The sequence below is a fragment of the Notolabrus celidotus genome, chromosome 19 (genome assembly GCF_009762535.1).
Source record: "Notolabrus celidotus isolate fNotCel1 chromosome 19, fNotCel1.pri, whole genome shotgun sequence".
NCBI lineage: Eukaryota > Metazoa > Chordata > Actinopteri > Labriformes > Labridae > Notolabrus > Notolabrus celidotus.
This window is the reverse complement of record NC_048290.1, coordinates 3,684,885-3,699,393: the sequence shown is the minus strand read 5'-3', so window position 1 is coordinate 3,699,393 and position 14,509 is coordinate 3,684,885. Positions and strand designations below refer to the sequence as shown.

The 14,509-nt window shown below is 40.0% G+C and overlaps 1 protein-coding gene across 2 annotated transcripts in view; it reads right to left on the bottom strand.

Annotated features, from left to right (window-relative positions):
- The window catches only part of LOC117831114 (GRAM domain-containing protein 2B), a 173,983-nt gene that overhangs the window by 105,633 nt on the left and 53,841 nt on the right, over positions 1-14,509 (bottom strand). For both annotated transcript variants that reach the window (XM_034709634.1, XM_034709633.1), the window contains 2 exons: positions 8,846-9,029; positions 8,259-8,323 (listed from right to left, as the gene is read on the bottom strand). The gene's annotated coding sequence lies outside the window, so the exon portion shown is untranslated. The remainder of the gene's footprint in view (positions 1-8,258; positions 8,324-8,845; positions 9,030-14,509) is intronic.

The following is a 14,509-nucleotide window of genomic DNA, read 5'->3' as shown; positions in this document are numbered from 1 at the left end:
TGCTTCAAATGCAAAGTCACAAATTTCTCCTTTTTTCCACAGGTTCAGAAATCACACTTTTACAAACTTTGAGTATTGGTGCCTTCAAATGGGATCGTATTTACCATGTTCACGAGAAGAGACTCCCTCTTATCGTATTTATGACATCCTAGGTTGATTAATGATCTAGATTAACACTTGCCATAGCTCTGTTTGGTCTCATACATGACTAACGTTAATCTAACTATGCTGCACAAGCTAACCTTTTGCTAGCTAACCTAGCGCCTCTGACTGCAGACTCTGTCAGTTGCATAATAATACTATGTAAATATGTGAAACTGGCCTCCATGGGTTCCACCATTTTTTAAACATCATCAAGGCAAGGCAAGTTTATCTTTAAAAACACCATTCATACAAAAAGCAATTCAAAGTGCTTTAAAGAGTTGAAAAAACAAAACAAAAACCAGAACAGTATCAATCAACAAAAACATACATGGTGGATTAAGATGAGATCAGACTGAGTTCTCTCTCTCTCTCTCTCTCTCTCTCTCTCTCTCTCTCTCTCTCTCTCTCTCTCTCTCTCTCTCTCTCTCTCTCTCTCTCTCTCTCTCTCTCTCTCTCTCTCTCTCTCTCCCTCTCTCTCTCTCTCCCGTTGGGTCTTATTATTTATTTAAATTAGGAGACATGTCAAAACTCTTGCACTCAAGGCTTTCAGTAAAATTCAACCCACGATGTCGTGAACATGATTTTCTGAAAGCGCCGAATTCAAGAGTTGTGACAGAAATAGTGGAACCCATGGAGTCCAGTTTCACATAAATACATTGTGTTATCATGTAACTGGCAGAGTCTGTGGTAAGCTAACATAAGGGAGAGCGCAGCTTGTACATAAGCAGCAACCTCCAGTCTTAAAATATGAAGCCCATGCAGAAAAGCTCAAAACTGCAGTTCATGGAGCATCCACTAGAGCAGGGGTGTCCAAACTTTTTTCAAAGAGGGCCACATATGATGTTGTCAGAATACCTCAGGGCCAGTGGCTCCTACTGACACTTTGGAATCCTAAAAGTTACATATGAAATATTTATTTAATAACAATTATTTTAAATGTTTTCTCAATAAAACAGTAACTAGGAAGTACCATGTAAAGATTAGCAAACGTTATCTTCTTCTGGAGGAAAATGTTTTTCATTCGGGTCGGGCAATGTGGGAAAAAATATTGTATCATTATTTTTCTATGGAAGGATCATGATCTGGATTTCATCACACTTATTTTTCATGTTGTTTTTAAGACTGTTCTGACCAGCAGGAAACATTTTAAGAACAAAATAATTATTTTCCTGAGTTCTGAACATTTTTTATGCACCTAATTTTGCCTTTTCTGTACAATTTCATAATTTTGATCTTGTCTTGTGTCCTCTTTTCTGTCTTCTGAACTTTTAGTGTTCATCAAGAACATTTTAACATCATGATAAAAATATTAATTTGAAAACCTGTCAACTTTAAGAGTTCTTGTGTTTCTTCTTTATTGCTGTCTTGCAGAATCCCCAGTGCTTTGGCTTTAGAGAGGTAGTCCATATGAAGCTTTTTGAGACGTTTCTGAATTGACTTTAGTTTTGTTTGTGCGCTTGAAAGAAACAACAAATGTACAGATGATTCAGAATGTGATTAATTTCTGTGCTATAATTAACACAATTTAAGATGGAAGCTTGGGGCCATAAATAAATGGACCTCGGGCCACAATTGGCCCCCGGGCCGTACTTTGGACATGCCTGCACTAGAGGCTGGCTGCAGAAACGCAGGAAACCACATACACACCCATTCAAAGAAGACTATCTTTATAGCAGAAATAAACATGTTTACAGCCTGGTTCAACAAACTGTTTAGATCTGAGTAGCTAATTTCTCTATCGGCACACACTGTACTGGGGGTGAATTATTTTATAACTTGTTATTTTGTAAGATATTAAACTTACAAGTTTTGCCCAAATAAGGGCATAGCTGATTTGATGGATAGGCGGGCGACCTGTAGCTGTTAGCAAACACGCTAAAGGCCGGCCTCTTTATCTCACACCAGCTCGGACAAAGTTTGGTTGTGTTCAGAATTTCCAATATGGCACCCGCCGACAATAGTCTTCAAAACAGCGCTTCAGAAACAGATGGGTGACGTCACGGATACTGCGTCCATTTCTTATACAGGCTAGTACATCATAGTTTGATTAATGTTAGCCACGTACTGGACCGAAAGGAGCTATGACAAATGTTAATCTAGATCTTTAACTTTGTCGTCTTTTCAGCACAAAGATAAAAACAACAACTTTTGTATTTCCACATATAAAGGCAAAGAGGACAACGATTCATCTCTTGGCGTCCGTGGTGTTCTCATTCGGTTACCACTTGAAGCCGAGCCTTTCATGCACACCACAAAACCAAAGCAAGGGCTGTATGTGATCATCGGTGTTACCGCCTGGTGTATTTTACTGTTCAATGATGTCAGGCTAAGTCTTTAGCTCTGGTTGAAAAAGTCTTCTCCTTAAAAGTAAAGATCCGTGTTTAGCTACCAAATCATAACTGTCATTTTCCGTCTGTACAACATTTACATTCACCTCAAACACCCTGTCATACTTTCAGCAGAGTTACAGATGGATGCTGAGAAGGGGAAAAGAAAAATCACAAGCAACAGTTAGAAAAATGAAAGAACAGGACAGAGAGGCAGAGAGAGAGAGAGAGAAAGAGAGAGAGAGAGCACTCTGGGGTCCGTCTTTCAGTTCCACATCTGGCCCTGATATTTCAGAGTTAATTAGTCATGCAGGGGTTGTGTGTAGATAAATCTATCATCCCGCAGTGCACAAACCATTTGAGAAATGAAAGGAAGTGAGGAGATATACACAGCCGAAGCTCCTTCATAAATCACTGGCCCAGATTAAAAACAGGCACTGCCGTGATGAGTGGGAGGGATCAGGACGAGGCTGGCCCTGGACTTTCTCACACAAAAGCACACTCTCATGCACATATACGCTTACAGGGTACACCGGGTGGAAGCTATAGACTCTACAGCAGCAGGGATACTTGTTACAAGGGGACTTCTGCTATTAGGAAAAGATTAAGTACTCCAACGTGTGCAAAACTAGAAAGAACGACTTGATTTTAAAAACATACATCCCCGTATTTTAACACCTGAACACCATGTGTCAAAGTTTGAAGTGTGTGAGCAAGTTAAGAAGCTATAATAGGTATTTAAAAGGTAATTAAAGTCTTACATTTTGGAGGTGCTTTCATATATGTGTGGTGTAACAATATCACCTTCTCCACATTTTTCCATCTTTGGGGTCCCTTCCCCAAAAGGTACAAGCAAAGGCTATATAGCTTTTACCTCATTAATAGCCTGAAGACTCATTCTACTACAGTGGAAATCTGATAAACCTCCCTCATTCAACAACTGGATTGGGGAAATGCTCTCCATGCTGCAACTAGAAAAACTAAGATACAATTGAGCCAACTGTCCTGAGAACATAATGCCATTTGGTCACCTCTTATTGAATCTGAAAAGAACCTGAGTCCATCATGTCTCAGGTTCAGTCTATGAATGTAAAGGAGAATTTGTTATGATATTTATTTATTTATTTATTTATTTATTTATTTATTTATTTATTTGTTTACAATGTTTATTATTTGAGTATTTGCTTGTTAATTTACAGATGCATTTTTTAAAACGAGCTATTATTGTTACTGCCTTTACTTTTATAATTATTATTTTTTTAGTTTTTATGTTGTTTATTTATTTATTATCTTATGTAATCATTTATCTATTTATTTATGTATTCATTTATGTATTCGTTTATGCATTTATCTATTTATTTATTTATGTTTTTATCTATTTAATTCTTGTCCCTCTTGTCTCTAAGTTTAGGATGGGTGGGTAATATGGCTGGCTGGGTGGATGTAGGGAATAAATGTTCTTGTTTGTAAAATGAAAAACTATAAATTAAGCATTAAAAAAAAAAAAGTAAATGTCTCAAATCTTTGCTGAAAGTAATAAGTGAATAAAAACCAGCTGCAAACTGTTGCAATAGTCAGCTGCAACTCACCATTGCACTTTATCATATTATTTTAGCCTCTACATATTAGTCATGCCTATTTGTTGTTTCTTTGTATTTATAGCTGATGTTATTGTTATTATATTTTTTATTGTAGGTCTTATTCTTATTCTTATTCTTATGCCTTGTACAAAGAGAGCACAGTTTACTAAAGTCAAATTCCTTGTGTGTTCAAGCATACTTGGCGAATAAAGCTGATTCTGATTCTGATAAAAGTCATAAAAACAGCCCAAATAATAACAACGAAACAGCTGGGAGAGTTATTGAAATTAAGAAAGGCTAACAGCTTTGATAAACAACTCAATAAGTTAGCTTAAATAGACAATATAAAGTGGAAATAGTTTGCTAAAAGTAATAATAATAGATTAAATTATTAACAAAAGGAGCAAAATAAAAAGACACAGTTGTACAATTTAGTGAAGATATGAAGAAAAACAGCTTGGATGGTTTGCTAGGAGAAATAAAGTGTGTTACTAACTAAGTTAGCTTAATTTCTGAAGTTGTAATGGTTAGCTTCAAGTGCTGATAAGAGGTTGAGAAAGTTAGTTAAATTAAAATGATAACTAGAAATGATCAGCAGCTCTAGTAGTAAAGACAATGACGTACAGGGTTAACTCGTGTCATGTGTCAGGGCTGCAAACACAAATCCTCCAGTAACGTCTCATTTCTTGGTCGACCTCTCACGTGTCAGAATTATGACGTACTGAAATCCATTCTCCTCACAGCTTTTCTTTTGTGTTATTCCTATTCCACCGACACCATCATTAGTCGGAGGATCTGTTGAATGTTTACACAGTAAAACAAACTTACTCAGCAGTGAACGCCTCACAAACCTATGGCGGCTGCACCATCTGCTCTCTCTCTGTACGGTATCTCACTCAGCGGAGGAAGGAGGGGGGGGAGGACAAGGAGCTGAGAGAATGACAACAACGACATGTGCGAGGAGAGAAGAGTGAAAGACGAAGAAAAAACGAGGGGTTAGGTCATGACGAGGAAGAGGAAGAGAGGGATTTGGAGTGAGAAGAAGTGGTTCTGACAGTGTCTGTGTTAGTCTGAGGTAAACAGAAGCCTGAGGGCACACTTTGGTCTCCTTTGATTCTGACAGGGCTTCATTAAGAGCTGTCCACCCTAGCCTCAGAACAGGGCGTGAGCATGTTTGAATCTCTGCGTATAAATAAAGGGAAGGGCGATACACCAGAAGAATCAAATCCTTTCCAAACTACAATTAGTATTCCTCCGTTTGAATGACTGAACCATGAACGATTCAGGATTCTTTTTTAGTGTGCAAGAGGAATAACAGACTCACACGACTCATGAAGCTGTGATGTATGAAAGCATGCCATTACCGTCCGCCTTACACATGCAGAGCTTAACATCCATCAAACGCACGTCTTAATTTAGGCTATTAGCTGTCCAGATAATCAGAAGATAAAAACAACTTCAAGCTGTTGTGTTTGGAATAAAAAGTAAACTGGATAAGGATCAGGCACGAAAATAAGAAAGATGGATGTTGACAGTTGAAAGGCTGAACTCTAAATCACCTTCACCTTTAAATTAGGGTTGAGGATTTATGGGTGCAGAGAATTTACAAGGAGGTTTGGGTTAGAGTGAAGGTGAAGGTTAGGAAGAGGGTAAGGTCAAAGGTCAGGGCAGGGACAGTGCTGACTGTTGATAGGAACATGTGCATGTGTGTGTGTTGGAAAATGTGTGATTGATGCAACCCTCTTGTTATGTTCGTTTCTCAGGAACAGGAATAATGTTCCTGGGTCAATTTGACCCGGGGCATATTTAGTCATCCAAAAGTGTCAAAACCCCCAAAAAATCCCAATAAACATTTTTTTAATCTCATTATCAACTCCATTACTAACCATTTAAATCAATATTTACATTAATGGTGTTCTTTAATTCTCACAGATCATGGTTCAATGAGGATAAAACTTAGTCAAATGTTAGTAGGACCCCCCTGCAGAGAGTCTTGATATGTTTTTGCCACTCCCGTGAGTGTCCCCTCAATGTGGATGGAGTTTGCCCATGGGAACAGAGAAGGTGGAGTGAAATATGTCACACAGTTGCAAAGAAACAATAAAAGGTGCATTTCGACCAAGAGTTCCGGGGTCTTTTAGCCCCCAGAACTACTTTCCCTGGAACTAAAAGGTTCCTGTGCCCCCATTGTTGTCTGCGTTTAGACCGTGGGCTGAAGTCCCGGGTAGATTGTGCAAATCAGGCCAGTGACGTATGGAGAAAAAAAACTATATCAAATAATATTTTGAAATCTTAATAAAAAACTAAACTAGTTTGCATTCCCAGGAACTCCCTCTGTGTTTCAACAAATGTGTTAACGCCACAAACACTGTTACGTTCAACCGAAAGTCCCAGGAGATGTGTGTCTAACATGAGTCTGGTCCTGCTGGAGGTTTCTGCCTGTTAAAGGAAGTTTTTCCTTGCCGCTGTAACTAGCTAAATACTGCAAGGTGCAATGCTCATGGTGGATTAAGGTGGGGTAAGACTGAGTCTTATCCTGTCTTGGTGTTGGGTCTCTGTTCATAGTTTGACATAAAGTGGTCTAGACCTGCTCTGTTTGTAAAAGCGTCTTGAGATAACGTCTGTTGTGATTTGGCGCTATAGAAGTAAAGATTGATTGATTGATTTATAGTTTCTGCAACTATGACGTCAATCAAAGAGAGGAAGAAAATAAAGTTTGAGTGACGCAGGTTTGGAGTTAGACTTAAAGGAGAAGCTCTGGTGTAAACATTTAAAGTGTAAAGCTGCTCTGCAAAGTCCTGATCATGTCCTGAAGCTGCCTGGTGTCACTTTGTTTCCACGTTCAGTCCTGCAGGAACGAAGCGGACATGTAAGGCAGCCGATAACCATCTGACTGGGAAACACTAAATCACAGATGAAACAGCGTGGGGGGGGGGGAAGCTGTAAATCACACATTACAAAGAGCGCGGTGAAAGCGCAGGAACATTGCTCCGCCATGACATCGTCCCCTCGTAGCCTGCCTTCAAAGCGCGGCTCGGGCAGGAAGCAGTCATTCCCATTTCCTGTCTGCGTCACCCGGGGGACGACGACACAAGCGAGGTGTGAGGGGAAAGTCACATTTTTTATTTCATGTTTGGATATATTTTCCCTCCCAAGGACGTGTGAACCCATTGTGGTTTGCCCGCGAGTGTTTCTGCGAGCTGATGAAAAGAGATTACAATGGCACAGGAATCACATTTTTATGAAGGTGAACTCTGACCATGATAAAGCTCTTGACGTGGAAACAACTGATGATGGGTTTGTTGGTGTCAGGGTTGGTTTGGTTGTAAGTTAAACAAAGGAAGACAAAATACTTTTCCAATCTATTAACACCCTCCTCACCATCAGGGACTTCACTTGTTATTGTGTGCGCACGTACATGTTGTGCAAACATGGCATTTAAAGCAACCATATGCAACAATTTCCAAACATTTGCAGAGAGTTATCTGCTAAATTTACAGCACCTGTCAGCATTAGCACAACATACTACATGCTTAGCCTCAAACATCAGAGGCTGGTACTTCATACAAGTAGTGAAAGGAACTCTTAGAAAGTCAGATAATTCCCTCAGAGGATGGAGGAAACCAAAAACAGAGGGAAAAGGAGGCAAGTAGGATTTACATGTAGCAGATTATCAAGCTCCTTACCTGCTTGACTTGTATCTAGAATCTCTTAGCTTAGCTTAAACTCAACCACTTTGGTCCAGATTGAATTATCATAAAATTGTCTAGAAGTATTCACGAGATGCATTTGGATAATTTTAGACATCTCAGTATTTCATGGAATATGAGGAGAAGGGAGAGGTTGAGCTTACAGTTTTACTCAGATTTCTTGCGCTTGCTTTGCCTTCACTGTCCTCTTACTAACATCTCTCCTCTCTCTGTCTTTCTCTTCTATTTCTCTTTGCATGTTGTTTTGGAGTGTTGGGGCTAAGTGGTAAGATAAGTAGTGCCAGCATTGTCAGTACCTGTAGCTTGCATAAATGGAGCATTGGTTGGAGCAAGGCTGTGTAACTTATCAATAAGGCCAAACGTGGGAACATGTTAGCATGCCGAACTTGGCATTAAACCCGAAGCACAGCTGCTCACATGGCAGCAGACTCTCAGATCAGTCAACATCTGTTTAACATGTGCACATAGAACATTAACGGGATGATAACAGGACTTACTAGGAGGTAGTTTGTGCAAAAGCAGAGGACCGAGTATGGAGCCCTGGTGGACGCCAAATTGGGACCTGTAGTGGAAAAAGCAAGATTTGTGATGCCACTATGAAACTATGAACAGTATAAGTAAAAGTACAGCAATAGCAATCTTATATAAGTACATTAAAGAAGTTTTTTTAGAGGCATATTGGACCAAATGTATCTGCAGAAGTGTTCTCCGAAGAGAAGCTGTTAGAAAAATGTGGCAAAAGAGAAAGTTTGACTTTGAAATGTTGTAGAGTAGAAGTGTTCGGTAGCAAAACATGGAAATACACACTTTCTACCCATTGATTGAATATTTTTTTGCCTCATCTCACCTCTAGTTGTTGCAGATTTGAAATCATTTTAATGTCATGTAATTTAAATTCTGTCTGTCCTGGAGGAAGGACCTGTTTAGAAATTATAGAGGTGTCTGAGTCGTTGTGCACTGATATTTTTCTGGCAATGACAACAAAATAATAAAATGTGTGTAAACCTGTATGTGTGTGTGTGTATATCTGTGTGTGTGTGATGCAGACGAAGGAGCTGGAATAGCTTCCGCAGCCCGGTCTCACCTGCTCTGTCTGTCACTCAGCAGTTGCGATGGTGAGTCGGCTGACATCCTGACAACAGTGATGTGACTCTGTCAACGCCGTGCTATGGAGTTCACCTGTCGCCCGAAAGGTCCCCTGAGTGATTTGTCCCGTCAATCAATCACTTCCTCTACTTCCTCAGAAGGTCAGAGGAAGGTAATAGGTTCTGCACAATGAGATTAAAAACAGAGAAGGTGTTAATTTGGCTCCACATAAAAACGCACAAGTCATATAAATGATGTTGTAATATCAGGTCGTAGTCAGGATCGCCGTACATTTTCTGACCGCGGTGATGATGCTGCTCGTTCGGGTGCGTTTGATTTGTCACATTGCCGGGATGCAGTTAGTGAATGTGAACCCCATTAGCCCCAGATCACCAGGCTTGTTAGCAGCAGCACCTTCTGCAATAATTTACAACCCTTTCATCTCAACAGAATGTGTTTCTTGTAGAGCGTAATGGAAGTAATCCATTCTGCCTGTCAGAGCGAGGAAACACTTTGTTTTCTGAACAAATTGTGTTTGGGTGGAAAATACTGGCCGGGGTGGAGAGGAGGGAGATTTTGTCGTGGATATATGCAGGTCTCAAGGACAGAGGTGTTTCTATTTTTGTAAACACAGGATGTGGATACAGAACAGTAAGTCTGCTCTATATTGTTTGGGGAACATATATCTTACAGAGCGACTCATTTGGAGGAAACAGAGCCGTTTTTTGCACCTGCTGGATGTATGGATATTCAAAATCATGCTGTATATTTAATTTAGTTGTGTAGTGATTAAAAGTTTTGAGGTACTGCGGTACTAAAAAGCAAATTTCCTTGCTTGCTTGAGGATGCAGAACAGCTGTTAGGTTGTGTGAAGCAACATGAAGCAGGAGGAGCTCAGTGTGAACATCCAGTGGGTTTTTATGAGGTTGAATTAACACTTAACTCTGAGGGGGTGAATGAGGTTTCTTTTGGCACATTTGAAGCATAGTCATGCCAAATATTGTGGAAGGTTATTCCATATGGTACCTATTGGAAAGGGAAGGTTATACACTTTGATGAGACTGAACCAAAGAAGTAAAGTTGCAGAGTTAAAAACAAAACAACAAGGCCAACTGTGCATATAGGCCACTGTACATTTTCAAGAGGAGGGCTCTTAAGGATGGAATCAGGTTGTAGCTTGCTGCTACCTCTCTGTGACTGAAGAGACGTGTTGGTTATTTATAAAAGCATCACTCCGCTGATGAGTTATTGACCCAGGGAGACCATATTGGAATTTCCAGAGCCTGTGACCTCAAGTAGTAATATGCCTGAGCAAATACTTTTTTGAAATCTCTTGCAAATATTTCTCAAGAGCTTGCAGAAGTTTCTTGGGATCTTGCAAATGTTTCTTAGAATCTTGCAAAAGTCCTGGGTGTCTCTAGAAAGTTTCTCAATCTTGCCAAATTTTCCCCAGGTCTTGTAAAAGTTTCTCAGGATCTTGCAAGAGTCTCTTGGTATCTTGCAAAAGTCCCAGGTATCTCACAAATGTTTCACAGGGTTCTGCTAAATTTTCCCCAGGTCTTGCAAAAAAATTCTTGTAATCTTGAAAGAGTTTTTGGGATCTTGCAAACGTCCTGGATATCTCACAAAAGTTTCTCAGGATCTTGAAAGTTTCTCAGGATCTTGAAAGTTTCTCAGGATCTTGAAAGTTTCTCAGGATCTTGCAAACGTTTCTTGGGATCTTGCAGAATACCTGGATATCTCATGAAAGTGTCTCAAGCTTGTAGAAGTCCCAAGGATCTTACAAAAGTATCCCAGAATCTTGCAAAAGTTATACTTAAAATCTTGCAAAAGTCCTGGGTATCTCACAAAAGTTTCTCAGGATCTTGCAAGAGTCTCTTGGTATCTTGCAAAAGTTCCAGGTATCTCACAAATGTTTCACAGGGTTCTGCTAAATTTTCCCCAGGTCTTGCAAAAAACATTCTTGTAATCTTGAAAGAGTTTTTGGGATCTTGCAAACGTCCTGGATATCTCACAAAAGTTTCTCAGGATCTTGAAAGTTTCTCAGGATCTTGCAAACGTTTCTTGGGATCTTGCAGAATACCTGGATATCTCATGAAAGTGTCTAAAGCTTGTAGAAGTCCCAAGGATCTTACAAAAGTATCCCAGAATCTTGCAAAAGTTATACTTGGAATCTTGCAAAAGTCCTGGGTATCTCACAAAAGTTTCTCAGGATCTTGCAGGAGTTCCTTGGAATCTTGCAAATATTTCTTGGTAGGTTTCTCAGGATCTATTAAAAACTTTTCAAAAACTAAAACTTTACTTGGGATCTTACAAAAGTTTCTCAGATCTCATACTAGTTTGTTTGGATCTTGCAAAACCTTCTTGGGATCTTACAATAGATTCTCTGAATCTTACAAAAGCATTTTAATATCTCACCAAAGTTTCTCTGGATCTTACAAAAGAATATTTTTGCAAAAGTTAATGAGGACCTTTCAAAGGTTTCTCAAGTACAACCTTAAAGAAATTCCCTCTACATAGGTGACTGTATAAAGAACACTCATGTTTGTCACCTTATTCTTTTATCATACATTTTTTAAGTGGATGAGATGTTAATTCTTTTTACATTACTGTTTTGATATTTCCCATTCTTCCAGATCATTTCTTGTTTTTCAGCTAGCTTTGACTCTAATAGACTCACAGAGAGTTACATATCTGTGTTGAGTGATGTCTGTTTACATCATGAGCTCAAGCATTTATGGTATTTATGCTAACGCTCACAGCGTTTATACTCTCCCCTCATGGTTGTTGCAAGAACACGTCACACTTTCAGCGGTGTGAACAAAATGATGCATCACCTCTTTGAATTTGCAGTTGGCAGAGATTATATCTGAGCGTCGACAGAGATAAATAATCCCACAATTAAAGTCTATTTGTTTACAAGGACAACTACGTTTGATTTGCAGACTCTGCTACTTTTATTTAAAGCTCTTTCAGCGCACTATATTTTTTACCTTCAAACCTCGGCACACACCCCAAAAACAACGATCCATCTCTCATCCCCTCTCATTTATCTGCTCACCCTCCTCTTCCTCACCCTCCCTCACTACGTCTCCCTCACTCCCCACAGTCCCCTCCATAAATCCTGGGACAGCAGCGCTTTAATGGATAATTAATTGATGCCGCTGCAGCTCTGTAATAAGACAATAAATTACGACACAGGCCGGTGTGCTGTGTCAGTGTGTGTTGCTAATGGCCCTTCAGGGCAGGGGCAGGAGGCTAATAAATTAGACAGGTATTAACTGTTGTGTGCTAAGTAGCCCTCCACTGCTGACTGCCATGAGAGGAGAGGAGGAAGGAGACAAAAACAGACAGGAGAGAGAAAGGGAAGAGAGTGAGGTCAGTACTTCACTCTTAAACTTATATTAGACACTGATTTTACCAAGAAATCAGTGTCTAATATCAAATAATGATCTATTTTTCTGCAGCCAAATAGCCTTATATTGTGGTGTCCAGGAAAACATGAATTCAGACTGATAATTTCAGCAGATCTTATCAGGTAGGCAGTAAACATAATCCTGCATTGATTCTAGTATGCATTTTAACTTCTGGAAAAAGTCACGAGAATTAAACGAGAGCCACACGAGATTTGCTCAAATCATGACATCACTGATCTCTGAATCTCTTTAGGAGAGCATAATAAAGGTCACACTCAGTTATTTGTTGTTTGGTATTTATTTGTTCCTTTCCAAACTTTCCCAGCTCAGATTTGAGGTCCAAACCCTACGGCCATGTTTCAAGATTTGTCTTAACACAGCTTTTTAGAATGGCAACAGTGGAAGAGGCTTCTGGAGTGCTGGGGTGTTTCTTAAAGAGACAGTAGCTGAAATTAAGCATTTGAGACAGAGGCTGAAATTAGTGTAGGAGTCTTTAAAGTTATATTTTTGTGCTTTTACACCTTTATTGATAGGAGAGGACAGTGGATAGAGTAGGAAAGAAGGAGAGAGAGGGGAAGTGGCATGCAGGAATGGGGCTGCAGGATGGGACTGAACCTGGGCCACCACTTTATGGGCGTGCAACTAAACTATTAGGCTAAATCCTTATTGCTGCTTCCTGATTGTCTTGCTCCATGGACACTTTCTCAAAGACCTTCATGTCATCTCCTTATGTAGCTTTTAGTCATTTTTAATCGTATGGTGCTATTTGTACTTTTCTTTTCTTCTCTTTGTTTGTTTGTTTGTTTGTTTGTGTTTTGGTTTCTCCTCTACCTTCTTATTTTGATCGTATTTTACTCTGTTTTATCTTTGTTTAATCTTGATTTTTTTAGGGAGCCTTTTTAACATCTGGCAAGGGACTACGGATGTAAACTAGCCTTTTGGCTAACTCTGGCATACTTAGTGTTAATTAATATGCATGGTCCTTTTAAATAATAAACAAATTAAAAAAAAATCTGTACCCCAAAATTAGTGTTTTTGAAGACACCTGTAATGGCAATTCCTCGGAATACACAACCCTGTCTTGGTGCAGTGCTTGAGGTGTCCCATGTCCTACTTTTTCACCGAGATACCAGGTTATTTTGTGTTTTAAATTTTGATGTCTAGACCTCCTAAACCTCCCGCCTGAATACACAACCCTGCCCTCGTGCAGATACCTGCAGCAGAGGGTGTGAAGCATACCTTCAGGCTGATTTATACTTCTGCGTCTCCCCTACGCAGCAGGGGCTGACGCAGACATGAGCCCCACATACTTGTGCGTCGGTGTGTCCGTGTCGCACAGCTGTTCTCCGCCGAAACGCCTGAGGGCAGTGTGGTCTCTCTGATAGCCGGCCGCCTTCTTCCGGTCCCGCTACGATCTCTGTTTACTTTTCCACAGAGATTCAGAGCGTGTTATGTTAATCTACAGCTGATACATGTTGCTGTTTATCATACAGACATGATTACATGAAGAATAGAGAGGAGGAGATGAAATACACGGCCGATGTGCGGCCGATGTCCGGGATCCCGGAAGTGCTGTAAATGCGGGAAAGACAAAGCCGCCGAGTGGACCAATCACAGAGCTTGAGGTCCGCGTCGGCTCTACGGGGAGTTACATTTTGGAGGAGGTGCACGTCAGCTACGTGCGTAGGCCTCGGCATAGGTACGGGAGCTACGCGGACCCCCGGCGTAGGGTACGCCGTTGATTCAACGCAGAAGTATAAATCAGCCTTTAGGGGGGCGTTCCTCAGGTATAAATGTTCAGGTTTTCCCTATGTTAGGGGTCTTTCTTCATTCTAACCGCTCGGATGTTGACTGGCCTTTTCTTTGCAAAGAAAACAAAACCTTGTCAGCCGGCAGAAGTCTCTATTTCATTATTCACCAGGAACGGGAAAGCTACAACAGAGGTATCAGAGGGACAACATAAAGCCTGACAGTGAGCTTAATGCCCCCTCTTTAAGTTACTACAGTTCATCCTGGTGAGGAAGTCAATGTAAACATCAAATTTCGTGGTGATCCATCCAACAAAATCCAAATATTTCAGGCATTTTATACACACGTGTCAAAAACTGTGTCATTAATCTGTTCATTGTGAATTTGAAAGATGTACAAAAGCATATTATTATCATACTGTTTGATAGAATTTCAATTTCACGTGAGCTTAAGTTAATAATTGATTTTGTGAAGGGGTAATTGCATCAGTTTAAAAT